The sequence below is a fragment of the Cavia porcellus genome, unplaced genomic scaffold (genome assembly GCF_034190915.1).
Source record: "Cavia porcellus strain 051 isolate PalLab524CR breed Dunkin Hartley unplaced genomic scaffold, mCavPor4.1 scaffold_2, whole genome shotgun sequence".
NCBI lineage: Eukaryota > Metazoa > Chordata > Mammalia > Rodentia > Caviidae > Cavia > Cavia porcellus.
In genome coordinates this window covers 50824372-50851505 of record NW_026947485.1, presented here as the reverse complement: position 1 = coordinate 50851505, position 27134 = coordinate 50824372, and the positions used below count along the sequence as shown (strand labels likewise).

At 38.3% G+C, this 27134-nt stretch overlaps 1 protein-coding gene across 1 annotated transcript in view; it reads left to right on the top strand.

Moving 5' to 3' along the window:
• The first annotated feature begins 4090 nt into the window (after window positions 1–4090).
• Met (MET proto-oncogene, receptor tyrosine kinase) overlaps window positions 4091–27134 on the top strand; it is a 106277-nt gene continuing 83233 nt past the window's right edge. The window contains exon 1 of the mRNA XM_003475137.4: window positions 4091–4271. The gene's annotated coding sequence lies outside the window, so the exon portion shown is untranslated. The remainder of the gene's footprint in view (window positions 4272–27134) is intronic.

Below are 27134 nucleotides of genomic sequence, written 5' to 3'. Positions count from 1 at the left end.
AGGTAAGTGAACTTAAGAAAGGTTTTGTTTCTGTTTGTGTTTTGTTCTGTTCTATTTTTCCTCAAAAAAAATATCAGAACCTTCAACATTCCAGTGTATATGATATACCTTTAAAAGGGTAACAGGAATCCTACATTTCCAAAATTTATTTGCTTACAGAAATAACATGAGGAACCATAATATTAATCTTCTATTTTGGGGGCAGGCATTCTTGTGTTGTTTTTGATGAAGATAATTTTCTAGGCACATTAGCAGGGCTGACAGGGCAGGGGAGGTACAGAGCAGAGCAAGGAAGAATGTAGCCTGAGGCCTCCAGGAGAGCGTGAGCCTGACATCAAGCACAATGGTGGGTTGGCTGCAGGGCTAAAGACAGGTCAGTGGCAAACTGCGGAATACATGTGTTGTCTACCATGATTCAAACTTGTAAAAAACATTCCATGAGCCAGACGTGTCTGTACACACTACGTACCACAGGTTGTAGGCATGAAGTCTCTATTCCTAGGAAATTGCTTTCATTTTTATTTCAAAGAAAGCACGCTATCCAGGTGTTATTGTACACCCCTGTGGTCTAGTACTCAGAAGGCTGAGGCAGAAGAATCAGTTCAAGGCCAGCCTGGGCTACATTTAGTGGGTCCAAGGGCAATCCAAATCTCATAGCAAGACCCTATCTCCAAACCAAAATCAAAACAAAAATAAGAGCACCATGCAAGTGAACTTTAAAAAAACAACCTTGTGTGCTCCCACACCCCTCTTGATTTTTAAAGTTCTAATATTCTTCCATTACAATCTTTAAAATATCACAAAAAAAAACAACCTTCAAAGATCCAAATATTTGTGTATTGAAAGGAGAATGCAAAGGGTGTGGCATGTTTAGAGCAGGAGGTATCTGTCGTCTCCCACCACAGAGCTATTGTTAGGCCCATCTCAAGGTTGAGAAATGGAGACTTATTAAGCGGTCAGCACTGTGTTACACACAAGTCTTTGGATCAGGACAGCTCCTGCCTTTTGCCCATTTCTATTTTACCAGACACCATTCCCATATGCTTTACTTGTGGCACCTCATTTAATCCTCATAATAACTCTATTATCCCCATTTTACAGATAAGGCCCAGAGTTAGATGGCAAGAAACAGAGAAGGAGCTGAATTCCAGATTGTGTAGGCAAGGTAAACCCATTTTGAGTGCTTTTGGCTGCAGGAGACAAAAGCCCTAAGTGCTTGGACCAAGTATTTTTCCACAAGAAAGCTGAAAGCAGGTATCTGCTCAACAAAATCAGTGCCAACTTCTCCCTGGTGGCAAAGTGTCAAGCCCTGCACTAGGCAGCAGATACAAAATCAAGAAAGCAAGGAGAAAGACATGCCATTGGCTTTCTTTAGAGATAGGGTCCATTTTGCTAAATTGTTCTGGCTTGGCCTTAATTTGCAATCCTCCTGCCTCAGCCTCTGGAGTTGCTGAGATTATAGGCAGAAGGCATGGCACCCCAGTTTTCTTAGGTCCTTTTAATCTGGAAATTAAACCCTTTCTCAAAGGCCCTATCGTATTTCACCTTCTACCTCACTGCCAAAATGACATTCCATGGCCATGTCTGACTGCGAAGGAGTCTGGGAAACAAATATTTATCTTTCTCCAGGTGGAAGAGTAGAGACACTAAAAGGAAAAGGCAGCTACGAACAGGTGCTGGTTTAGGTTGCCAACAGCATTGGTCATCAGGCAGTTTGATTTGGTTTGGTTTAGTTTGGTAAAGAAAATACCAATAGAAGAATTTTATCAGTGTATCCACCCATGCCATAGACTTGAGAAACTTAAACAGCAATGATTAAAGTTTGATGCAAAACCAAAGCTGAATTACAGAACTCCAATTATCCTGTGTCTGCTTCTGTCCATTTCTAGAAAATTATCTTCAGTACTTTTTCTCATCAAATCCACCCAGGTAGTGTAAAAAATTTACTACTTAACTTTTGCAAATTCTGGTTCTTTTAGTTAGCTATTCTCAGTTCCACAGTTGCAACTTATTTTCAGTTAATAGATCAAAAGGACATTTTCAATCGTTTCAAAATCAAATGTTTGATCAAATGGATAGTCCATGACTATCAACTAGAAAACTTTAGTGCTGAAAATGTCTAGTAGATTATTTGTACTTATTATCCACTTTATTTGTCCTGGCTTCTCTGGATCAGTCTACAACTTTAATTGTAATTTTTTTCTTCTGTATCTTTATCATGGCATTCAGGCTCAGAAAACCTGTTAAGACGGATGCATACTTCGATGTAGAAATCCAGTTAACGTATTGCTATGGAAACCAGGAAACAGAAACAGTACTCATCATTTTGTGTGTGAATTCATTTATTCAACTTTTATCGAAGGCTGTTACTTAATGATAACAAAAATCAACTGATCTGTCCATAAATAGGTCCAGCACTCTATAATCAATAAAATCACATTTTAGTATCAACAATAATTTTTAAGTTCTGCCATGTGGTATCAGGGTCTCTTTGGTAGGGCCAGGTCTACTCAACAGACTCAGTTAAGGCTTTCTGCACGCTGTCAGAACACCTGCCCTGAACTTGGGAGCTGGATTGTAACCTTGCCTCTCTTACTACCAGCTGTGTGATCCTCCTAGGAACTCTCAGAAACTGTTTCTCCATCTGTGAAATGGTTCCATACTGGACTGTAACATTTTAATAGGAACTTTCCTTCTCCATAACGTGGGGGTTGGTGAAGTAATCAGTTGTGAAAGGGTTAAAATCATTCTGATGTCTCCGGTAATGTGTTTGGCACATAGTAAGCTCTTGGAAAATAGTAACTAGTCTCACTGCATTTTCCTACTCTTTATTCGGAAGTAAATAGTACCTGAACCTCCATGTAACTGTAATTTTGTCCCATGACTGTCAATAATTAACAGATACATGAGCTCACACGTTGCTTTTACAAGACCTGGAAAGAATTTTCAAGTTTTAACAGGCAATGTTGTTCTTTAGATTCTGTTAGTTACCTTTGAGTGTTTATTTTTATTCTTGTAGGTCAACATAAATTTTACATGTGAAATATTTTTTTAAAAATTACCCTAAAGGAAATCCTAACTCAATTCACAAAGGCATCAATCTTTAAAACAACAACAACAACAACAAAAATCCTTCAACTTTCAAGAATTAAACTTTTGTTCAATTTTGCTTTTTCACCATAGCTATTTGTCCAGTTATTTAATCAGCCTGTTTCCAGAAGGTTTGGGGAAATAGTTAGAAACTGATCCTTCTCCAGGGTTAAACTTCTCTGTTGTTCTTCCTTCTAGAAATCCAGAGTTATTATAGTAGGGGATAATGGTTGCATAATGAAATCATTGGGACAGTTCGTCCATCCACTCCCACGACCATCCCTGACAATGAATTGCTTGTTTCCGCGGCGCCCCCAGCACTCCCACCCGGGAGAGCGCTCGCGGGCTGCGGCGTGGGAGAGGCCGAGGCAGCGCTCATCCTGCTGGCCCTGGCGGGGGTGTGTGTCCCGCGCTCCGGTGACACTTGCTGCCCAAGCACCAGGAGGGGGAGACTCGGTCTTGCTTATCTCCGGCTGTGCTTGACTGGCGGAGCCCAGCCAGGAGAGAGCACCCGGCCAGGGCGACAAAACTTCCCCACCTAGAAAGTTTCACCTTGTCGCGGGTGGGGCGCGGCGGGGCGGGGCGGGCGGGAGGAAACGCGACCCCCGCGGGGCCAGGCGCGGCGCGGGTGGCAGGAAGGGCGGGGCCGCTTTCCCCCTGCGGGTGGTGCCAGTCCCCACTCGCCGGCCCGGGACGGGTAGCCGCTGCCGCGGCCCGACAGCGCAGGGAGGGAGGCACGTGCTGAGACGGCACCGGCTCGGCCCCCGCGCTGCCTCCGTCCGGACGCGCCGGGCCGCGCGCGCCGATGCCGGGCTGAGTCACGGGCCGCGCGCGGAGCGCAGGGCGGAGGGAGCGCGGCGGGCGAGGGGGCGGGCGGCTCGAGCGGCTCCGCCGGCCGCAGGTGACCCCGACGGCCTCGCCGCCGCCAGGTCCCGCGCGCCTCCAGACCAGATGCAGAGCCGGGTGCGGCGCGCGGGCCAGATGCGGGGCGACAGCTGACTTGCGGCGGACACGCGCGGGGCGCGCGGGTGGTCCCCGCCGCTGACTTCGCCGCGGGTCCCCGGCACCACACGGCACCACACGGCGGAAAACGACAGCCCGTTCGGATCTCGCACCGCCAGCCGCTCCCCGGAGCTTCTGCTTTCTTTGTTCGTGCTCTTTCCGAGAGCGAGACCGCAGAGGTGAGTGAGAGTTCAGGGGCTTCGGCAGGCAGCCGAGAGGAGGAAGTGTAGGGGGCGGAAAGGGGCTCGCGCCGATCGCTTTCAGGGTTTGTTCCCGACAGCCGCGGCGGGACTCTGACTCGGCGAGACTGGCGCCGGGCAAGAGTGCTCGCTCTTGGGACCTTTACAGCCCACAAGTTTCAAGGCTGTGATTTGAGTCCACCCTTCCAACGGGGTTCAGTCACCCGGTCCGGGGTAATGCAGGGTTCGAACCCAGTCATTTCCTTGTCGCCAGCCCTGCTTTATTTGTGTTATTTGAGGGTCTTTCCGCGCGGCAGGTGTTTCTGGGACGGCCTGAGTTTTCATTTCTGGCAGACACACAGAGCTTGTGATCCATCTGTTTTCAGTCGTACCTTATGTCTTTGCTGGGGCTCTGTGGAGGTCAAACAGATTAGAACCAGAGGTTGGACAGTCTGACCCGTCCTTGTGCTGATCCAGGCATGAAAGCACCCGTGAAAACTCGATGTAGAATATACCCCAAAATATGTTTTTCCATTTCCTATCTTTTATGTTTTAAAACAACCATTTGCTAATTTGGCAGTTGGAGAGGTTTCCAGGGGCTCAGGCATGAATAGTTGCACAGTGGATTTTCCCTTATTACAGTTTTATGTTCCGAAAGAAATATTGTCAACCTTCAGGCAAAATAATGAGGATGCTTTAATTGCCAAGTTAAGATGAATCATGAATATAAGAAGATTGTAAAAACTGACACTGAAGGGAATATAGACTGAATCTTAAAGAAGACTTCACATTTTGTAGTATTGCGTGGAGGTTTATTCTGTTCCTTCCACCAGACAGACACATGCACATTGCCATGCAAATGGATTCAGAAAAAAACATTATTTTCCTTTACAGCTAAACTATTACAGCTGACTAATGAATTTTTTCTGCATGAAGATGATCTGAACATGATGTACATCATGTTTCTCTTTGCTACTGGGACATAAATTGTGCTTTTATGTGAACAGTACTAAGTGGCACTTGGATTATTTTCAGGTATATGACTTTTCTTTCCAGTTAGAAACTTATCAGGCTTTGTTTGGAATATGTAAACTTTTATAGTGGAACACAAACAGGGTGCTTCGGTCCAATCATGTCAAGTGTTCAGTGCTCATTCTTTATGAACTGACATAATTAGTAGCTAAGGTTTACATCATTCATGAGAAAATTCATAGTACCAAAAATGCATCTGGTTGCCTGTAAAACATACCAGTGTTATAAAATTTGTATTCAGTTTTCAAACTTAACTGCATAAGTCTGCAATTGTTGACTTAAACATGTTTTGCTTTTAACAAGACAGAATTTATGGCATAAAGAGGATGATCTGCCAAGTACTGCTTTTTCAAAGATTGCTTTGTTCTTGGTAATTTGCGATAAAGGTTTACATTAGATGTACACTACATGCTCTCAGAATTAGAGGGTAGGATTTCTCTGAATGAGAAAATGCACTAATTAAGAATAGCCAGTCAATCTGATAATTAATAACCTTTTTATTGTTTCTAAGTCTATAATAAAAGAAAGATAACACATTTCTAAATAGAAATACTCATCATTTATAAATTCCTTTTAAGACCATGAAGTATATGGCCCACATTAATCTTGAATTTTTTAAAAGATTTGTTTTAATGTTGTCTATATGAAGAAGTATGTGTCAAACATCAATTTTTGTAGTTGTTGGTAAAAAATAATAGTTCAAAATAGAATTGGCTTGGTTTTCCTTCTGTAAATCTGTACCATAGCCTTGAATCAACTTTTTCTCAGATCTCATCTAGAAACAAAGTGAGTAACTTGGAGGGCTTCTCAGAAGGCACACTCTGGTGGCTGCCCCAAAGCATATGGTGATGGACCTGCTTGGGGCCCAACCCCTCAGGCACTCAGACTCCTCCCATTTGGGTGCCCTCTTCCTCCTCCTCCCTGTCCCTTTGGTTGGTCAGGCTGCTGCTTCCAATCCTGTGTCTCCTTACTTCTCCATGCCAGTTTCCTGGTTTCTTCTTCACTGCCATTGGGCTTCATGATTCCCACCAGGGCTCTTCCTTTGCCTGTCCCTAAGATTTCCCTTGGCTTACCATATTCTTGAGACGCTCAGTTCTCCTATTATGTTCCCTTAGTGGGAGAAAATACACGCAGAAGTTCAAGTGCGAGGAAATTCATTTCCTTTTCCAGACTGGGTAATGTTGAAACTCATGTCTGAAGCACCAGCCCTTGGGGTAGTTTTTCCTTGGGTTTTAACTCGGTGCAAAGTAAATATAGTACTCACCTCTCAGTAATAAAGGATTGGTACGCTGACTAATGTCAATTCAGGATCACTTTGATTCTGTGTTCTTAACAGACACTGAGTTGCTGCCAGGCCCACATTTGCCTCACTAAAAATAGCTAAGAACTGTACTTCGAGCAAAATATGTGTTTGGTACTAGGAGAATGTTTTTTTTAAAAAGAAGAAGAAAAAAATATTAAATCTCTGCTCTTGAAGGATTTACAGTTCTGGTTATACAGAGAGACATAAGTAGAACCCAAGTGCACAATAATTAAAAGAGCATTATAAATAGATTTTTTAAAGACCTTCCTTAGAAATCATTCCATTTGCTATTAAACAATTCAATTTTTAAAAATCAAAAGGTTGGAACCTAAAGACCTTAAAAATTTCAAGGTGATTATGTATATATCATTTCGCTAATGCTACAATCCTGGTATGGCTGATACTAATACCTTAATATCCCCGTCATAGACTCAAGCCCACCCTCTTCACTGTCCATAGTGCCACACTGCCACATGCCGCAGCCATCAGCCAAGATTAACTCCTGAAAGCACCTTCCACTAAGTTAGGTTGGGACCTGAAGTTAGTGATGAGTTGCAAATGAAAGATACCAAAAAGGCAGGAGTAGAAAAGGAGGGAGGAAGGGAAGAAAAAAGCTTTTCATGTGTGTGTATGTGTGTGATAATGTCTTCTGAATCAGATAAAGAACTGTGAGTAATTTTGTAATCTGCCCTCTGATTTTAAAAAGCCCATTCTCAGAGATCTGTTAAGCAATTTAATGTATTTCCCTTGGGTTTTTGTTTCAATAAAAACATCCAGTTAAAATCTGACTACTTTGCTTTTCAAGGGACAAAATGAAGAAGGTGTTTTTATAAGCTGTAAAGCATAATTGAGGAAAAAAAATCACACGTGTGGCATTTGTAACAGGAGGTGTGAGCACTGTGAAATGAAAAACAGCTCACTTTGTATCGCACCCACCCAGGCAAGCACGTTTCCTTATGCGATTGTGTCGACACGGGCAAGTAAGTTTATGCAGGTTTCTTCGCTGATTTTAATTTCTGTAACAAATTATTCAGGCTTAGGACCCCTAACAGTTCTATAAAGACACTGGCTATATAAATTGTATGATAGGCAGTGGAACTTGAAATTGTTTTGATCCTACTACAGTACAGGGTAGCAATAATGAAATGTGATTTGAGGATCACAGCTCTAATGGAAGCTCCTGTGCCCTAGGACTGCAATTGAGGATTTTAGTCATTCAGTCAAGATAGTTTGTTGAGCACCAAATAGGCTGGTGTTTTAGTAGAGAGTGAACCAGGCCAAAATCTCTGGATTCATGATGTTGGATTCTGTTGAGGGAAACAAACAATAAAGAGAAAGAAAAAGACAGAAAGAGAGAAAGAAAATCATGTTTTGTGTTAGGTAATGATAAGCGCTACAAGAGAGAATAAAGTAGTGAATGGAACAGTGACTCAAAGATGAGAGGAAGTAGGCTACTGACTGAAAAATTCAGGAGTGGAGTCAGAGAAGGCCTCACTCATATCGCTAGAACATGAAGGGGATGAGCGAGTCATGTGGCTATCTGACGTGCCCTTCTTACTGTGTTTTTCTCTGGAATTCTTCAGTGCACCGTTTGTACAGCTGTCCACAGAATCCCTAGTTTTGGAGAGTGTCTAGAAAGCTACAGTCTAAAGAGGAAGATAGAGTGCTGACCCCACTCTGCTTGGTCTATGGGGTATGGAAAAAGATTCAGCAACAATTTCCTGCGTTTGCTTGGTCCCGTTTGATCAGCCTTATTGATCCACTTCGATACTCTTCTCACTTTCCACGTCGAGCCTGGCCAGTGGGTTGAAGCGTAAGCCCCATGGCCTTCGTTGCTGACCCCTTGCATGGAGTAAATCTGGAGAAAGCAAAAGAGGTGATTGGTGATGACAGGTAGTCCATCCTCTGTGCACCATTTCTTCCCTTCTGTCTCTCCTGCCTTGCCCTTTCCAGTGTTAAGGCACTACACTGGATTTCCTTCCTCTTCTGCACTGTTAGGACCCACCTCTGTGTCCTGATGATGATTTACAAACTGGTAGCCTGAATGAGTAGAACCAGCTGTTTCACTAGGGACTGCCAAGCTGACAGAAAAGCCCTGCCAAGGAGAAAATGGCCACCACTTAGCGTCACAGAGTTGCCCTGGGCCCCAGTGTGTATTATGGGCTCATTAGTGGTATCTTTAACATTTGTGAGAGAACCTAGTCATCTAATTTCAAAATGTTGATTCAGTATCTTTACCATGCAGCCTAGAGAGCAGAAAGTCAGCAGGCCGCATTTGGCCTCTGGGGATCCCAATCACACACTGGGCCCTAGCTAGAGTGCTAAGTGGCATCCTGTGGCACCTTCAGGGACAATATTGTTCCCAGGTAAGGAAACAAAGGAAAACTTCAAAATATATTTTATTTTCTACAGTTCTTAACCTCCCCACACTGGAAAATTAAGCAATTCAAGAAAGAAGAAAATATTTTATAATTCATTTTCTATTGGAACATGCTTAACTTCTCTTAAAACCCATCAACTCATCTTGTGTCAAGCTATGTATATGTCTAAACTAAAAGATAATTTAATTATTTCATTCTTAAACTGAAGCAGTTGGTCTCTGAAACCTGAATCTAACTCAATGTTACAAATGAACTTAATTTCCAAGTTTTCCCATTCAGGATAAACTGTTCCTTTGGAATATTAGGCACTGTCTGTCTGTTTCTGTCTCTCTGTTTTTTTGTCTGTCTCTGTCTCTGTCTCTCTGTCTCTCTCTGTCTCTCTCTGCCACTCCCTCCCTCCCTCTCTGTCTCTTGTCTCTTTCATCTGACAGCCTCAATGTTGTTACCCCATGTCACTGAAATTCAGAATGTACATTGCCTTGCTGGCTTCAAGTGCCCTTTAAAAATACTATCAGTGTCACAATCACTTTGTTCCAAAGGTATAGAAGTTCACAGTTTATGTGCTAACTTGTTTCCTTTAATCCTAAAAACTCTGTGAAATGCACAGGCCTTCAGGAAGGCCATTGTGTTAAAAGAAAGATCGTGTACTGTATTTCTTCCTACTATTTTAGATGTAAATATAATAATGTAACAGAAATAGTGCACATATTAAAATCAGTGCCCTTTTCCTGTTTTGAAATGATTTTGTGCTTGCCTGTAGTTAAAAACCTGAGACAGAATCTAGAATCTCAGATCCAGTTTTGAAGTTGTATGTTTAAAAAGATGATGACTTGAACATTCAGCATTTGGGTAAGACCGTGGAAGATTTTGGACTTTTACTGAAAATACCAAGAAGAGGAATCAGATTTGGAGTCCTTTGAAGTAAGGTAGCTTGCATAAGACTGAGAGAGAGATGAAGTAAATTTGTTTAGCAGAGGTAGTTTGCCTTGTTTGGGGCCTACTCATGTGGACGACAAAAACTCAGCCAAATTTTGGGTCTAAAGACAACTTAAACTAGTTTTAAAAATACATTTTTGGCTTTGCTTGGACCAGAGCATTTTCTTTCTTAAGATTTAAACCTGGGAGTCTTTTAAGGGAAATTTAATCCATGTGTTTTTGATTCACCAAATTCTAAACTATTACCCATAAACTGTATGTCTCTCTAAACTCTTTGATGTCTAAAAGTCTTTGAAACCATGTAAGACCCTTTTTGTTCTAGAAAAATAGGAAGTTAATTTTTGCCAAGGGTCAGTAAACAGCATCTTCAAAAATCCATTAGGTGTAAAATTCTGCAGCCACAATAGCATAGATGTTTGAATGAGTACTAATCCATTTTCTGAGACAATGTGAAAAATATAAGTATCTTTAAAGATCTATTTTACCATAGCATTCAGCTGAAATCCACATTAATGCCAAGTGATTGAGTTTGAAACCTGTCCTCTGTCTATTGTAATATAAATATGAAGCCTAAATATTTATCATTTTTTTCTTGGCACATAGTAGGTACTTGGTAAATATTTTGTGGAGTGTTAAATGAATGACTTTTTCTTCTGCCCAGAACCTTCCTGCTAATGTCAGTCTTTCTATTTAGTATCAATATCCATCTGTCACATCTTGGAATGAAATCTATTCTGAGTTGGTGACCTGCTTCAACACATTTTTAAAATAAGCCATCTAACTAAATATATGACATTTATTGAAATTCATTTTGTACCATGAAGCAACTGCCTTACAAAGAGTGCTGAAAATAGGAAGGAATTTCTAGGCTAATTTGATTAACTGTTCAGTTGTTACCATATGTTTTCTGAAAATTGATTTTTTCCACTTTCACTATTCCTGTCATCCTTCCTCCCACCTTGACATGCTTAGTGATTGAAATCTATGCAGAAACAAGGGAATGCCACTTGTCTATATAAGCAAGAGCAGCAAGTTCGCACAGGCTTAGGAAACATAATGCTATAATCATAAGTTGCTGTAAAATAAGGGAAAAGGAGGTACTCAACAATAATAGGGGTTTTGAGTTTTGCTCCAAATTACATGGATGACATATCTTTTGAACTCTATTGTGTGGAGAAAAATATCATCTTACTGTACTTAGATTTCCTGTTCATGAATGTGTATTTTCTGGTAGCTGGACATCTCATAGAAACTCAGTACACATATGTAACTTTTAAGCGCAATTGAAATGCTATTATTTAGAGCACATGAATGCCTTGAGGGACACAGGAAAATATGGTACTTAAACATAGGTGTTGAGAACCTTCTTGACACCGTGTTGTGGATGTCTAACTACTCGTCACATTTTGTCCTCAGAAAACCTTAATCAAAAATGTGTTGTCTTAGTGTGACATGTAGGGGTGATAGGATTCAACAGTTTCTTTTTGGGCAGGGTTGGGGAGGATTATGGTCTTGAAAAAGAGATTTTCTCAGGTGACCTTGGAGGTATATGGAATACATACCTCATCATTTAATTTCTGCGCCTAGCCAAATCATCAATTATTATCATATATCAGTGTATTTGTGCACTTGCATCTTTAGATGATTTTTAAGTTCAATTAAAAGGACTCACACCTTAATAAATTAACAGATACTTCCTTCGGTACTTACACACTGGGGGAAATGTAATTCAATTTAAGAAAAAAATTAACTCATGCTATAGATATTGATAATGCGTTAAAACTAGATAAATGCAGAACATAGATAATAAGAAGACTTAGAGACTTTGATGAGGTGTTGGGTTGGTGAGACAAAAGGAGAGTGGCTGGTATATGTCAAGGATCAAGGGCATGAATGCATTGTAAATCATAACGAGAGTATCCCATGAGGAGTCAGACTGTGCCTTCTAACTGAGAAAGAACAGGTCAAGTGGAAAATAAAGAGAAGTTACAGGTGGTAAGGCACGTGGTAAACAAAGTGTAAACTCCCCTTCTGCTTCCGTCACATGTGGTTTGATTCTGGAAGAAGATTAACTGCAATCTATGTTGTGGTTTAAACGCGGTCTGTGCTCCCCACAAAGGTCACGAATGAGGAACTTGTTTTCTGGAGTGGTAGTGTTGGGAACTGAGGGAAAGGAACCTTTAAGATGTGGGCTGTAGGGAGAGGTCTCTGTGTCGTTGGTACCTGCCTTCATGAGGGACTGTGGAATCTCAGGACTACTGACTGGTTCCTGGTTCAAGATGCAAGAACTGGCTCTGATCACCCTCTCATCATTGCCATTGCCATGCATCATGAGCTCTCACCAGAGCTGAGCTGATGTAAAGACCACGCCCTTGAATCTCAAAAACTGTGAGTTAAATAAATCCTTTTCCTATAAAGTTAGCTGCTATGGGTGTTCCGTAGTGTGTCGTAATGCATACCTGACCAGTGCAGTCTGTGCAGTTCTAAAATGGGCCTCTGTTAAAGCAAAATCAGACAAGTTTATAAATGTTTTACACCATTTTGATGATTAAAAATTTCTAGCAAACCTCCCCTTTATAACATATATATTATTTCTGGGAACAAAAACTATGAACCTAAAAACCACATCCACAATCATTTCCTATTGATATATCATCTGCTGTGAGCGTGAAAAGCTTTCCTTGAAGCTATTATTTTGAGGCCATTTCTTTAGATTTTGACTATACAAAGTTCATAGTAGAGTTCATATGGGAACTCCATATTCGTAGTCTAAAATGAACTCATACACTGATTAAAGAATTCAGAGAACTTATATCAAAGCCTGCTTTTTACTTTCTGTCTTCTTTCCTCCCCCACGATCTTACATGAACAGCTGTCATATGACTCTGGCCTCACATTTAGGCAGATTTCTTCCCACTGCAGCCAGAGGGTACCCTGTCTAATCATTATCTAGTTACAATAAAGACAGTAAACAAATCTAATCATTTAGGATTCAGGTGAAGCTTTGGATTTAAGATACACCTTTGCTGTTGTTGGTTTTCTCAATGAATATCAAATAGTATGATATTTTAAAGTCTATTGAATTATACAAAGAGACAACAAGCAGAAATTGTTGACAGAAGAAAAATTCCCTCCTAACAGAAGTGAATATGTGTTTGGAGCTTTTTCAAAATTCCCTTTCTGTCTTGTCAAAATTAAGAGACTTCTAAATTTTATTTCAGTCTCACTAACACATACTTGGATTGTTCATTGAAATCTGTACATCAAGGCCCAGTAATTTTAAACATTCTTCTGGTCTTCAAAAAGATTACAAAAAAATTGTGTTCTTTAAATCACCAGAAAAGTGCAGATAAAACTCCAGACAGTTTCATTAATAACAATGAAAGGTAAAAGCCCTTGAATCTATGTCATGGGTTGATTAATTACTTTCCAAATGTTATTAAAGATTCGAAATGAATAGCTGAAAGTGGTATTCAGGATCAGGGTTCTTCCACAATTCCTAAATGAGTTTTAATTTTCAGAGTTAGATGATTATTGTAATATCTAATTCATTTCTTAAATATCTTTATTGAAAAGAGAGCAGGGTATCTGTTTCAATATGTTTTCTTTTCCCTGAAGTTATTCCTCACAGATGTCAATAAAACCAGTTTTGAAATAAAAATAATCAAATGCTGGCATTTCCACTTACTAAAGGCAGATAGATCTGATGAATTACATAAACATTATAAGGAATGTGCTGCAGAGGTTATAATCATGTAACTATTTAATTCCCAAGTTGGACTGCTTACCATGTTGATACTCAATGAGAATGGACATTGTGCAGTAAAATAAGGATTACTTTAAGCAAATTTTTATTTTCATTTTAAATGTAGGACCTTCTATATGCTAGCCAAGCATTCTATCACTGACGTACAAGCCTGCCCTTTTTACTTTGAAACAGGGTCTTAATAAGTTTCCCAGGCTGGTTTCAAACTTTTCAGTCTTTCTGTCTTAGTCTCCCAAGTTGCTGAGATTACATGTGTGTGCCTCCACAACCAGCTAATTTCCCATTTTGACCAATCTGTTGCATTCATTTCTTTTACTGGCAGATCTACTTGGCTTTGATACTCTTAAACCTCTTTGATTCCCCTTACTTTCAGAGTAAGATCTCCTTTTATAGAATAACAGAAGCCCAGATGGTTTCCATTCACCCATTATTACCTCCTTGCTTCTGTCTAAGGAAATGGACTTTTCCACCTGTGAATCTAATCCCATTCTTCTCTGAATCTTTGATCACTCTGCTTCATCCTTCCTGCCTTTCCTACTCACCCCTCCTATCTTGAAAGTCTCCACTGTTTTTCATTCAGTTTTTAACTCAAGACTGAGTTAACTATTGCTGTTGTTATTTCAAGAAAAAAATCAAACACATAGGTAAGGCATGTGATAGGATCATGAATGCACAGTTACTTAAGTGGTCACTCCTATTTCTTTTATCATTTAAATGAATAATTCTTGGAAATAAAATTCTAACCTGTTTTCTGTACTTTCTTTACTCCCATCCATGCCTTGATTCATTCAGCTGAAGCAGTCCCTTTCAGACACTCAAGAAAATTTCTTCACTCTAATCACCAGATGGACGTGTTTTATACCACTTGACCCCTCTGTGGAATGCACTGTTTTCCACATTGTATATTTTACTCCTTCATCATTGGAAGTTCTCCTTTAGCTTTTGAAAAGCTTTCAAACTTTGCCTCTTACCACTCTGCATTGTTTTTGATTACAGTTTTTTTTTCCATCTTATATTTTAGAATACAGACTGTGAATCCTTTATCTTAAATGTTTGGGACCAGAAGTGTTTGATTTTTTCTGGAATACTTGTATAATCTTTACCTGTTGGGTATTCCTAATCCAAGCATCTAAAATCTATATTGTTCCAAACTTTGTGCACTCAGAAGGTTTTAAATGTTAGAATATTATGGATCTTGGATTTTTCAAATTAAGGATGTACAACCTATATACAGTTTAGATTCTAATCTTTTTAAGGTTCAATCTGAATTCCTGCTTTCAACTTATTGTGAACACACAGATAAGTCATCACACTTTCCTCAGTGACCTCAAATATACCAATGAATTCAAAAGACTTTCTCTTCCCTTAGGTTGTTAGGTACCTCATAGAGACTGCCACTTAAATGGCAAATAAATACCTCAAAATTACAAATCAATGTTGCTCCAAAACTCTCCTTTTCCTGCTTTCCTTACCTTGATTTGTGTCACCCAACAGAAACACTTTTTAGCCATCCTTAACTTCTCAGGCTCTCTTTGATCAAAATCCATATTGAACTATTACCACATAAATTGCCTTTGATATCATTCTGATCTATTCTGCTGTGTCTGTATCACCAGAATTTTTACTCAGAATCATTCCTTCAGGTATTAATCTATTCTTTTATTCATTAATTTGACAAATACTTACCAACATGCATTGACACTAACCTGGGAGTAACACTGGAGCTCACAGTCTAGTGGAAGGCAAGATACATTCATAGGATTAGATCAATTTTGCATGTTTGTATGTGGTAATCAGAGTAACTATTCTGAAGATAACTATGCAAAATAACAACCTTAGTTATGTTCCTACTACCTTGTTTTGAAAGCCAATATTGTTATTTTAGGCTCTTTGATATTGTTATTTATTTGTCTCTTTTGTATTTTTGTTTTGTTTTGTTTTTCCTCTAATAGAGAAAGGGTAGATGTACATGTATAGGCTTATACATGCCTACAACTTCTAAAGAGTTTACAAGAACTGATTTTATTAGGTAAGATGATATGAACAACTACTTTTAAGAAACCAGACATTATGGTAGCCATTGCTGGTCTTCTGTCATCTTGTTTTGAAGTTCAGTAATGCTTGTGTTCTTTGCTTTGATTGGTTCTAGTCTGTTTTTTATTATTTGATTTCAATATTGTGAAGATATAGACAGCTGTTTTGAAGAGAACAAAAGACATTATGGTAGCCATTGTTGATTACCCTATTGTCTGGTTTTGAAGGCCAGTAATGCTTTCATTCTTTTGTTTTGACTGGTTTTGTACTGTTTTGTTTTGTTTGAATTCATTGTGTGTGAAGAAATAGACTACTATTTTAGGGAGAACAGGAGACATCATGGTAGCCACTGTTGATTTCCTGTTGTCTTGTTTGAAACCTGTGTTGCTTGCATTGTTTTATTCTGATCTGCTTTGTTCTGTTCTGTTTTGTTTTGTTTATTCCCTTTAAAATAAAAAAGAAAATATTTTTAATACTTAAAAAAATTAATATGTTACAAAAACAAACAAACAAGTCAACATACTATAACATGCAGGCTAAAGTGAAAGCAGTTTTGATGGTTAAGCACATGAAAGGGTTCCTGTTCCCTTGCTAGAAAGTGAGAGAAGCTTCCCAGAGATGTTACTGAAAGTGAGACTTGAGAGTGAAGGTTATTCAGGTGACAGCAAGGGCAAGGGTGTTTCATGAAGAGGGCTCTATATGTGCTGACATATAGATGGGAGTGCACATGGCTTGCTGCAAAAACTCAAAGAGAACAGGATGGCTGATAGGGCGATGGCAAGAGTTAAGGCAAGAAAGGCAGAAGCGGAATCATGCATGGCTTTTGAACTTTGCTAAGAGTTGACTTTTGTAAGGAAAATGACAATCAGATTGTCAATGTAGAAAACATCTCTGGTTCACTGGGTAGCAGATTAACAAGAAGAGTGCACAGGAATGACCAGCTAGGAAGCAGCCAGGCAAGAAGTGACTCTGCTTTGAACGGCAGGAATGGAAGCAGATGGGCAGATGGGCGAATCTACAAAATATGTTGGTGGGAGGCAAGACTGATGTCCTGGAAATGGGAAATGTTAGGCACTCAGGACACTGTAGGCAAGCAGATTTCATAAGAACGAACAGTTACCAGAAGAATATCCAGGTGCCCCTTTTTCATCCTGTCACATTCACCTTCTTTGTCCAGCCTGTTAGTTTTAGTGGTCCCTGAACTGAATTCCTCTTTCCCTGTTCTCTGTACTTTTCCTTGGTGTTCTTATCTAGTCTTGTATATCTTCATACCATCTTTGTGCTGACAACCTCATATTATAAATCTCTAACCCAGATCTTTCTTCTTAACTGTGTATTCGATTGGAACATCCCACTGCATGCCCAACAATCTCCACTTGGATGCTTAAACAATACTTCAACCATGAAAAAATGGAGTTGGTCTTCTCATATCCTCCCCAAACTCCTGGTGCTCTCTTCACCCACCTGCTTCTCCATGTCAGAACTGACAAAGCTATTCTCCCCACTACAAACTCTAAAATCCTTATTGATTCCTTTTCCCCACACACATCTCATGTGAAAAATCATCAGAAAATCCTATTAGCTTTGTCTCCAAAATATAACCAGGAATCAGCTACATCTTATCACTCCTTCCTTCCCTCATAGGCCACAACATCACTGTCACACACCTGGCCTGTCTCAGCAGCTGGCCCTGCAGCCTCCATACTTGTCCTTCCTACCTGTCAACAGGAGACTTCTTCTCACATGGTCAAGATGACGACATTAATACATACTCTCTCCCTCAAAACTGCATCACCTCCTTACTAGCAGCCAATTCTTTGTCCTCTCTGATCTCATCTTTTGACCACCAGGGTCTGGGCTGACTAAACCTTTTATTGTGCATCAGAGATGCTCCCACTTTTGTTCTTGCTTCTGCTCAGAATCTTTTCGTTCCCCAGATGGCTCTTTCTGACCTCAGCTTTTCTCTCAAAAGCGACCTTCCCAGTGTTTGAAAGCTACAGACCTCTCCGCTATCCCTGTAGGCAGTCCTGACCCCCTAAATCTGCTCTTCCCCCCACAACATTTACAATCTTCTAAATACACTATTAGATCAATGAATTTATGTGTATTCACTATTGCCTGGATCCCACTGCTAATGTGTTCCACCAGAGCAGGAGGGGCTGTTTTGTTTAATGATGTTTCCTGAGCACTTAGCACATTGTATAGCTTCAGTAAATATTTATCAAATTTAATCTTAAGTACCTGTTCAATGGAAAAAAATGATGTTGGAGAGATGAATCTCTAAATGGATTGGAGATAGAGATATGAAGGTACAGATCTCAAATCTTTTCCCTCTGTGTCCTGTTAGGGACATGTACATATCCTCAGAACACAGCCTTGGAGGAGGTGGGCAAAAAGTAGAGATACCCAGTTAGACATACAGAATTGAAAAAAAGTGATCTTGTAATGGCTTGCTTTCTCTTTGGTATTTTTGTTTCTCTCCTTAAAATACATATATCTCTTCTGTGCGTGAGCACACACACACACACACACACACACACACACACACATTGCCCTGAATTATTTTTCCTTCAATTGATCAGTTTTATAAATGCAATGCTGAGCACAGTTGTTTTTAAGTTGTCCTAACCTTTGGTTCATTGATTTTCCAAGAATCCAAGTGTTTACTGAGTTTTAGAAATTGAATTCTGTACTTATTTTTCCTTGCTATTATCCTGTTTTATTAGGATCTGTTTTCTTGACATTATTTTTCTTAAAGTATTTAAAATTTCTTAAAAAGTTTTGTTTGGTTCTTTATTTTATAAAGGCATATTGATCTCAACATAGTACTGTTTATATGCTTTTAATTTTTCATCCAAGTCTGGTAGAATTACATTGTGTTCACTTATAGAATCCTCATCAATACAAAATATGGCCAGGTTTGCTGATTCCTTCCACTCACAGTATTCTCATGATTCCTATTGTTACTCATTTACTTATTTATTTGCTAGCTAGGGGGTCAAAACCTTGTAGATGCTAGACCAGCACTCTGTCACTGAACTACATCCCCGGCCCTTATTCTCATGATTTCTGACAGGTTTTTTCCTACTTTGCCTAAAGAAGAGAGTATCATGTAATGATACCTTCACAAAGAGACTTTAATTCATTCCTTTGTTAAGAATCCAGTTGCCAACCTGTATGAGCAAATAAGTTTCAGAACTATGTCAAAATTGTATTACAAACACTCTTTCCATTCATCCATCAGAAGTTGTACTCCTCATTCTTGTCCTTCTTCCCTCTTTCCCTGGATGCTTTTTTATCTTCCTTTATATGACAGTCACCATGGCAAGAATGGAACCCACTCAGTGCAGTCCTCCAAAGCCATTTGATTTCAGCTTTGGGTGATTCCAGAGGAGGTTGACCAGCCCAGCCCAGGGCACAGTTCCCTGCCTGGAATTGTAGCATGCCCTGTGCTGAGAACATTTTTAGCCCCTGCGGAGGGAAGGTCTGATTCATTGCTGAGTAATTTGCCAGCGTTCTCCTCGAACTTGTTTTCTTCTACAGTTCACATTCTGACTGTTTAGTCACGTTTATTCTATCCAAGCCCTATATTTGAATGCAACAGAAAAAAGTTGCCAGGCTTATTTTAATTTACATATGGGGAGAAATATTTCTCAAATATCCTTTGTGGAGTCCTAGATTAGGTGAACACACTGCAAGTACTTCTGTAGAATCTGAATTATAAAATTCCTTCCACTAAGCTGAAAAACATGAATAATAATTTTGGTTTCAAGCATTTTTAATAGGGGGCTTCAACCTTCACAGTTTCAAAGACAGTGAAACATGCTTGTCTGACTTACAGTTTACTCAGGGGCACAGGATCCTCCATCAGTCAAGGTTTTGACAGTTCAATGAATTTTCTGAACAGTAGTTTTTATAATATGCACAAAGATAAAACAAATAAACATGTATTTTTCTTTCCCAGAAGCTGAGCACTTTAATCCTTTCTTAAAAGGACAACAATGTTTACCAACAGACCACAAATTTATGATAGATAATCTTGAGAATATAGTGCATTCCATTCCGCTTATCTTTACTGTTGGTATATCAGGGTTGCCCAATGATTTCAATCTTGTGTTTCAACTAGAAACTGTACTGTTGGCTTTTCCTTATGCTAAGGTTCAGTCATTTTCAACTTTTGTAATGATTATTAGAAAAAAGGATATAGTATTTGATAAGCTGAATAAAAGCAACTATCAAAGGAAAAACATGATAATCAAGAATGTTCAGAACAATCTCTAGAAGCATTAATTATATCGCATGCAAATTATTCTAGTGCCAAATTTAACTTGTTTTCTTCTGTAGTCACTTATATTTGAAGTTTTTCATAAATGAAACATGCAAATAGGAATCCTTTTTGTTTCAGAAATGTCATGTCATGTTTATGCAGCAATCTATAGTATTTTCAGTTATAAAAAATGATAATCACTCTGTTTCACACAGTTACACCATCACATGATATTTAAGCCACCTGTAAGGAACAGGTTACCGTGCTAATCACTTTTAAAAGCATGTGTTATATAATCAGCAGAAAAAAAATTTTTGCAATATGTGTGTACTGCCAAACCTTAAAAACCTGTTCTATGCCAGAGACAGATTCAGCCGAAAATCTTTTCAACCTGAGTTCTATTTGTAAGGGAAAAAGTTATTATTTTATTATTTTTCCATTGAGTTACAGCTAGAATTGTCTGGGGCAGATGCTAGGTTCAAGTCTGGTCTGGACTACTTAGTGAAACACTGTCTCAAAAATAAATAATTAAATTTATGGAAGTTATTTATACAAAAGAATTCAGTGTTTTTCTGAAGTTCAAATTTAAGTGGTCTTCCTATTTCTCTACTTACTAAATCTCATTGGAAATATGGAATTACTCTTTTTTTAAAGAGGTAAAGTAGTAGTTTCTGTTTTCCTTTCTTCATTGGTGTAGAAAGTCCTTACTGTGACCTTTCCCTTGGAAGACAACTTAACAAAAACTTCAAGAAGCTGAAATGGAATTAGAGACAAACCACAACATGGCCAAAGGATGGGAAAATAGCACCATTTAAACTGTAAATAAGATAAGCCATGTGATGGAACAGTCACCAAGTACTTGGAATGGTCTCACAGTACTCTGGCCAACTGCCTGGTTTTTGTTAAGGACAGGTAAAAACTGACTAAAATAAAATTTAGGATAACAAACAGTAGCTGTGTTTTCTGAATGGCAGTGTGCTGCATAATTGCCTGCCAGTATCTCTCATAGGTTACCTCTAACCCTCAAAGCCCTCCTACAAGATGTGGATCAAAGGAGATTCAGACTCAGAAAGTGTGAAAGTAGGCCTGGATGCACATCATATCTAAGGCCAGTGCCCACAGTCTCTCCACTATTGCCCTCCCCTTTTCCAGAAGATTCTGTGAGCTCTGGGAAGAACATTACAAAATGTTTGTCAAGCAAACTAGTCCACAATATTAAAAAATAAGATTGATTCAGACGTCTTTGGGTTCATTTAAATGTGATTATACAGAGCATGTGAATGGATGAAAAACCCTGAAGAGCACTTCTCTCCCCTTGACTTACTGATAGAAATGACTGTATAGATAATATTTGGCTGCACTAGAGGGATATCTTTCTGAAGTCCACCCCTACTATTTTGATGATTATAAATCTTTATGGGTAAGAATCAAATGTTCAGCAAACATGTTTTAAAATTCACTTTCTCCAGTCTAGTCCATTTATTTACTTTTCAATTTAGGCTATACATTAAATGTTAGAATTTATTCTGCCATCTTGAAACTAACAGACTATATATACCTTTATGGGCAGAAATTCTCAATAACTAGAAAATTATAGAAATGTAATTTATACTCATAAACAAATACCTGATTAACATTGTGTCATTTAATGAGACTCCTCAGAAGTAATGGATATTCATAAATACAATATTTTAAATGGCCTAAGGAATTTCTATTAGAATTCTATAACTTTGTTTTTATATTTCTACTTTTAAGTGTTAATGAAAATAATGTAAATGTACAGAAGACTAAGAATTTTCTTTAGAATTTTACCCTGGCCCAATAAATACATGAAAAATAACATCTCTGGCCATTAAAGAAATGCAGAATAAAACAGCTCTGAAATTTCTCCTTACTCCAGAAAGAAATGGAGAAATCAAATAATAACAAATTCTTGTAAGGCTTTACATTGTTGGTTGGAACATTAACTAGTGTAACCAGTATGGAAATCAGAATGGCAATTCCTCATAAAACTAAAAATACCATTTGGCCCAGACATTTTTCTTTCTAGTATCTTTCTGAAAGAGTTCAAGACATAATATTACAGTGATACCTGTCTATTCATGTTTATAGCAGTGTGATTCATAATAGCTAAATTTTGATATATATGTCCATCAGCAGATGAATGGATAAAGAAAATATGGAATTTTCACACAATGGAGTATTACTGTGTTACAAAGAAAGATGAACAAGTCATTTGCAGGAAAATGAGTGCACCTTGAGATCATAATGTTAAATGAAATAAATTAGACATACAAGCTTCATTATGGCTTGGTTTCTGTTTTATGAGAACCCCAAAATATAAAGAGCAAAATAGAAGATAGAAAATAGGACACAGGGTGATAGATCTTTTGCAAAAGGGAAAGGGATCAAGAGATTGGGGGATGAAAAACAGATGTAAAAATGAGGAGGACTCTAGCAAGTCCTCCTGAATATTTAGCTATTACTGTTTTGATATTATATTTTCCCTGTTAGTAGCCTCGGCCATTTCCTGCCATCATAAATCCCCTTTACATGTTTAAAAGCAGTATTAGAATATTTTCCAGTTTTCATATCTTGAATTTTTCACTTTAATACGTTTTTTAAATTTTGATAAATTTTTATAAAAATATCACAAAAGATTCAGAATTATATAGTACGTAAAACTAGTTATCACCTCAGAAATCTTGCTATGTTCCCAAGTGCAAAGTGAAATATTTAAAGTAATTATCCACATAATTTGTCCAAATTACTTGAATCTTTTATATGAAGTAGTTTTTATGAACTAGACCTTGTGTTTAAACTCAAAAGTTTGTAATATTTAACACTGTAAATTTTTTCCTCAAATCACTGAGAAGCAAGAAATAAAAGAATCATCATGAAACTTTTGATGAGAAAAAATATGGAAGAAGAAATATTACTGGTTCCCATTAACTTGGACTACAGATGCTCGCACAATAGGATTAGGAACCTATCTAGACCCGCCTGCCTTTTGCATCAGTTTCCTCATGGAAAATATAGTCCAAATTAACATCTGTAGTACTTGCGATCTCTGACAGAAAAAGATCCTCTTCCAAGGTCCGTATTAAATTTCAGAAAAGACTCTGACTGACTCTCAGTGGCATTGGTCCTGTGCTCATCCCTGCCCAGGTATAAATCCAAAAAAGGCCAACCTAGTTTGCATGCGGTGATTCGTGAGCCCTGGAATTAACTGACAGTTCTAGTAGATAGGGGATAAAGAGTATTCAAAAGCATTACTTTACAAGAAATAGTAGGTTCTGTGAAGGTAATTCTAGGTGCTCACAAAATTACTGTCCCTTTTGAAGAAACATCATTTCCAGGAAATGCTAATAATTCAAGGCAGTTCAAATAAGCATCATAATCTTTTTATTAAAAGAATTAGAAATACCAAAAAGACCTAAATTTCATGTTTACTACATTTTAGCTAATATTGGACCTCTCTGAATCTCATTTTTTTATCAGCTGAAAACACTGAATAATGTTTATACGATTAGAAGAGATGTGATGTAACCATCTTGTAAACTAAATGTACTTTCTACAGTAATAAATTATGATTTCTAAGAAAAAAGCAAACAGAGTTATTTGGGTCAAAGTTTGGAAAGTCTGTCTCTGTGTTTTTCTTGGGGAATCAGTACTTGCATACAGCAAAACATACTTTGCAGCATGTTTCTGTTTACAATGATAGGATGGTAAAAGTGTTGATAGGCACAAGGAGCTACTCAATACTTAATAAATATATCACGAGACATCTGGGAAATAAACAGACCAGTGTAAGCTAGTTCAGGGAGAAAACAAAAGGTAAGGAGACAACACACAAAACCTAGTGGCTGGTTTGAAGTTTAGGCCAAGCCAATATTCGTAACTAAAAGTAATCTTTCTTAAGGGAAATACTCTTAAATGTCAAAAGTTTAACGGCCAAAGTACAATTAAGATGATCACTCCCAGGAAATGTTTTGTCTGTGAGATTATCTTAACTGTCAACTGAAAAGAAAGAAATATATTATGGATGATTCAGTTTCACCTGATACATGCATGATTATTTAAAAGTAATGAATTAGTCTATTTGAACATTTTGCATGTTCAATTTAGTGAAGAATTAAAGTTGATAAAATGACTAGCAAGTTTACAGGAAGAAAAAAGAAGCAACAAAAAGGTATTCTATGTTGGAAGCTTGATTCAGGCACTTTGAAGGAATAAATATCAAGACAAAAATATACAAAAAGTGAAAGTATTGTGGGGGTCACTACCAGTATCAATAATAAAGTTGCTTGTACAGCTAGATCTGTCATACGTGAGGAAGTAAAAGTAATGTCAATTCAGTGGCATTAGGGTAAAATGTAACTGTGAAAAACAATCTAAAAGATAAAAATTATTAGAGTTGGAATATTCTTTGGAGTTCATTAGTTCAACCCAAGAATCACTGGTAAATATTTATTAACCAACCTTCCCCCTAGGGAAGGAAAAAAAACTCTCTAATTTGTGGTTGCCAACTTCTGTGTTATAAATATTCCTACCATAGCTGATTTTAGGCTACCAAGATGAGGTTACTGAAATGTGAGCTAGAAAGACATGCACAAAGTAAGATCGTCTTGAGCCAGAACCAGGGAACTTGAGCATGCGGCTGGTTCAGCACTGTAATGGGATAAATTAGAAAGCTGTTGAGACCAGAAAAACTGAGTTACGTGCTTTGAGTCATAGAATTAACTTGCTTTACTGCCTCAGCTAAAACTAGGTTCTTTCCACTTCTTCACCTCAAGATTTCAAATTTATTATGAGCAAAGGACCGTGATCAATTGATGGGTAAACCCACCTGGCTCCCAGCCTGGTTAAGGTTTCCTTCATAGGTCTTTTCCATATTTTGTTTAAACTGTGGTGCTTTTGCCTGTCTGCCCTACTCATCTGAGATATTCCTAACAATTGGAAAGTATTTTATCTTTGTAACTTCAACATTTTGCACAATATAGATGCTCATCAGTGTTTATTGAGGGAATGAATAAACAATAATAAGAACATGTACTAACCTATTGTGTGCCAGACATTGTTCTCAGTGGCTTACCTGCATTACCTCATTGAATCCACAGAATAATTCTCACAGCTGACATAGTTACCATAGTGACACCCACATCTTAGCTGAGACCATAGAAGCTCAAGAGTTAGTTGCCCAAGGTTATAGAAAACCCTGAGACCTGACTCCAGAGGATATAAGTTGGCCATTCAGCTGTCACTCAGTTAACTGGCAGTGTTAATCAGAGTACCCAGCCTCGCAAAAATCTTGTAAAAGGTCTCCCTTCATTCCTTAAGAGGGACACAGACATTTCCTGGAGACCTGGTCTGACCTGCGCACACCCTTAAGAGTGAGTGAAGAGAGAGGGGCCTTAAATAGTTGGAACAGTCAAAAAAGATGCAGTCTTTTAATAAGGTTTCTTATTGTCTCAGATTTAAATGGAAAACTATATTTTATAAATTAAAAATGTTGATAATAGAGCCTAATCCTGTCTTTTCTTAATGGAAAAATTATCCTTTCTTAATCTGAAAAATGGCGTCACAATTTGCTATAAGAGAATGAAAAGGAAGTGTAGGAGACCAAAGTATTTACTGTGTTAATGCTCTGAAAGACATTTCTTGAAATAGAGAAAATAATTCTTCCCTTATGATGTTCTTATGGATAGCTGTCTCATCTGGCAAGATAACAAAATGCTCATTTGTACGGTTCTTAGGTTCTAGCTAATTGAGATTTAGTACAATAAATGACTTCAACCTTAACATATGAAACTTACTTTTGAAACATAATTTAGAGTTTAGTGCTTTCAATTTTTTAACAAGATCATTTTGAAGACTTCTTCAAAAAGCCTACAAAGGACAAAGGTCATTTACATCCTGTGTCATATTAAAAGACGTCACTAAAATGTAAACTGGGTGTACTGTTTTTTTCTAATGGTAACAATGGTTCCTTTCTTACCTTCTTTTATTATATTTTCTAGAGAAAATACAGTAATAAATTATTCGTTTGGCTAATATTCTCAATTTTGAAAATCCAACAGTAGTCACCACATTGAGAATTTCTTTACATAATATGCTCTGGACTGATGGAACAATGTGTCTTTAATCCTTTTCTTCTATTCCCTGTTTCTCCTCCCTATATGCAATTTTCTAGTGCATTTCAAACAATGAGAATTATTTATAAAAACAGTAAGTACAACTCCTTCCATTTATGCCCTGTAACAGTCAAAGTGTTCTTAGTTTCCATGCCTCATTCTTAGAGACTCAGCTCTAGCATAATTTCAAATCTCGCTGGTTACCCCTCATTTGCATTCCTATACCTGTATCTTTCATTAATTTTTTATTAGTACATGTTTGCAGAACATAATGTCTACATCCCTTGTGGGGAGTCGGTACATGAACATAACACATCTTGATTCCTTTTTATCCCTCTCCTCGTCTGTTGGTCTCCTTTCCTTTTACAATAAATCTGTCTCTCTGCTCCTATTATTTTGCTGTATATTTATACTTTGGGTTCTCATATAAGAGAAACTGTGCATTATTGAAGCTTGTGTTGTCTGATTTACTTAACATTATGGTCTGAAGGTGCATCCATTTTTCTACAAATGACTTAAGTTTATCTTTATGGAAGTACTGGGATTACAAGACACATGCACCACCAAATCTGGCAAAACTATCCTTTCGACGTTCAGTGAAGAGCTTTCACAAAAACTGCATTCTCTTCCTTGAAATGCTTGTCTGGCTTCTGTGACACTGTGCATATTAGCTTTCAGTGTCTCTGTGACCTTAATCTTCCTTGACACTTATTACTAACATGAGAAAATTTTCCCCAAAGTTTAGTTCATTCGCTGTCATTTCTTTTACCTAATCTCTCTGTGAACATACCCACTCAGGTTTTAACCATCACTTCCCAGCAGATATATGCAGAGTTTATTTCTGTTCCAGCCTGAGCCCAAATTTCTTCAAAATTCAATTTTCACTTCTGGTTTAGCAGTGACAGTGACCTGGCGCTAGTGCTTGCACCTGCCACTGTCTCCCAAAACAGCTGTGTCACCTAAGATTACTCATGCCACTTTCCAGTAAGGACAGCTTCTCTTGAATGCTT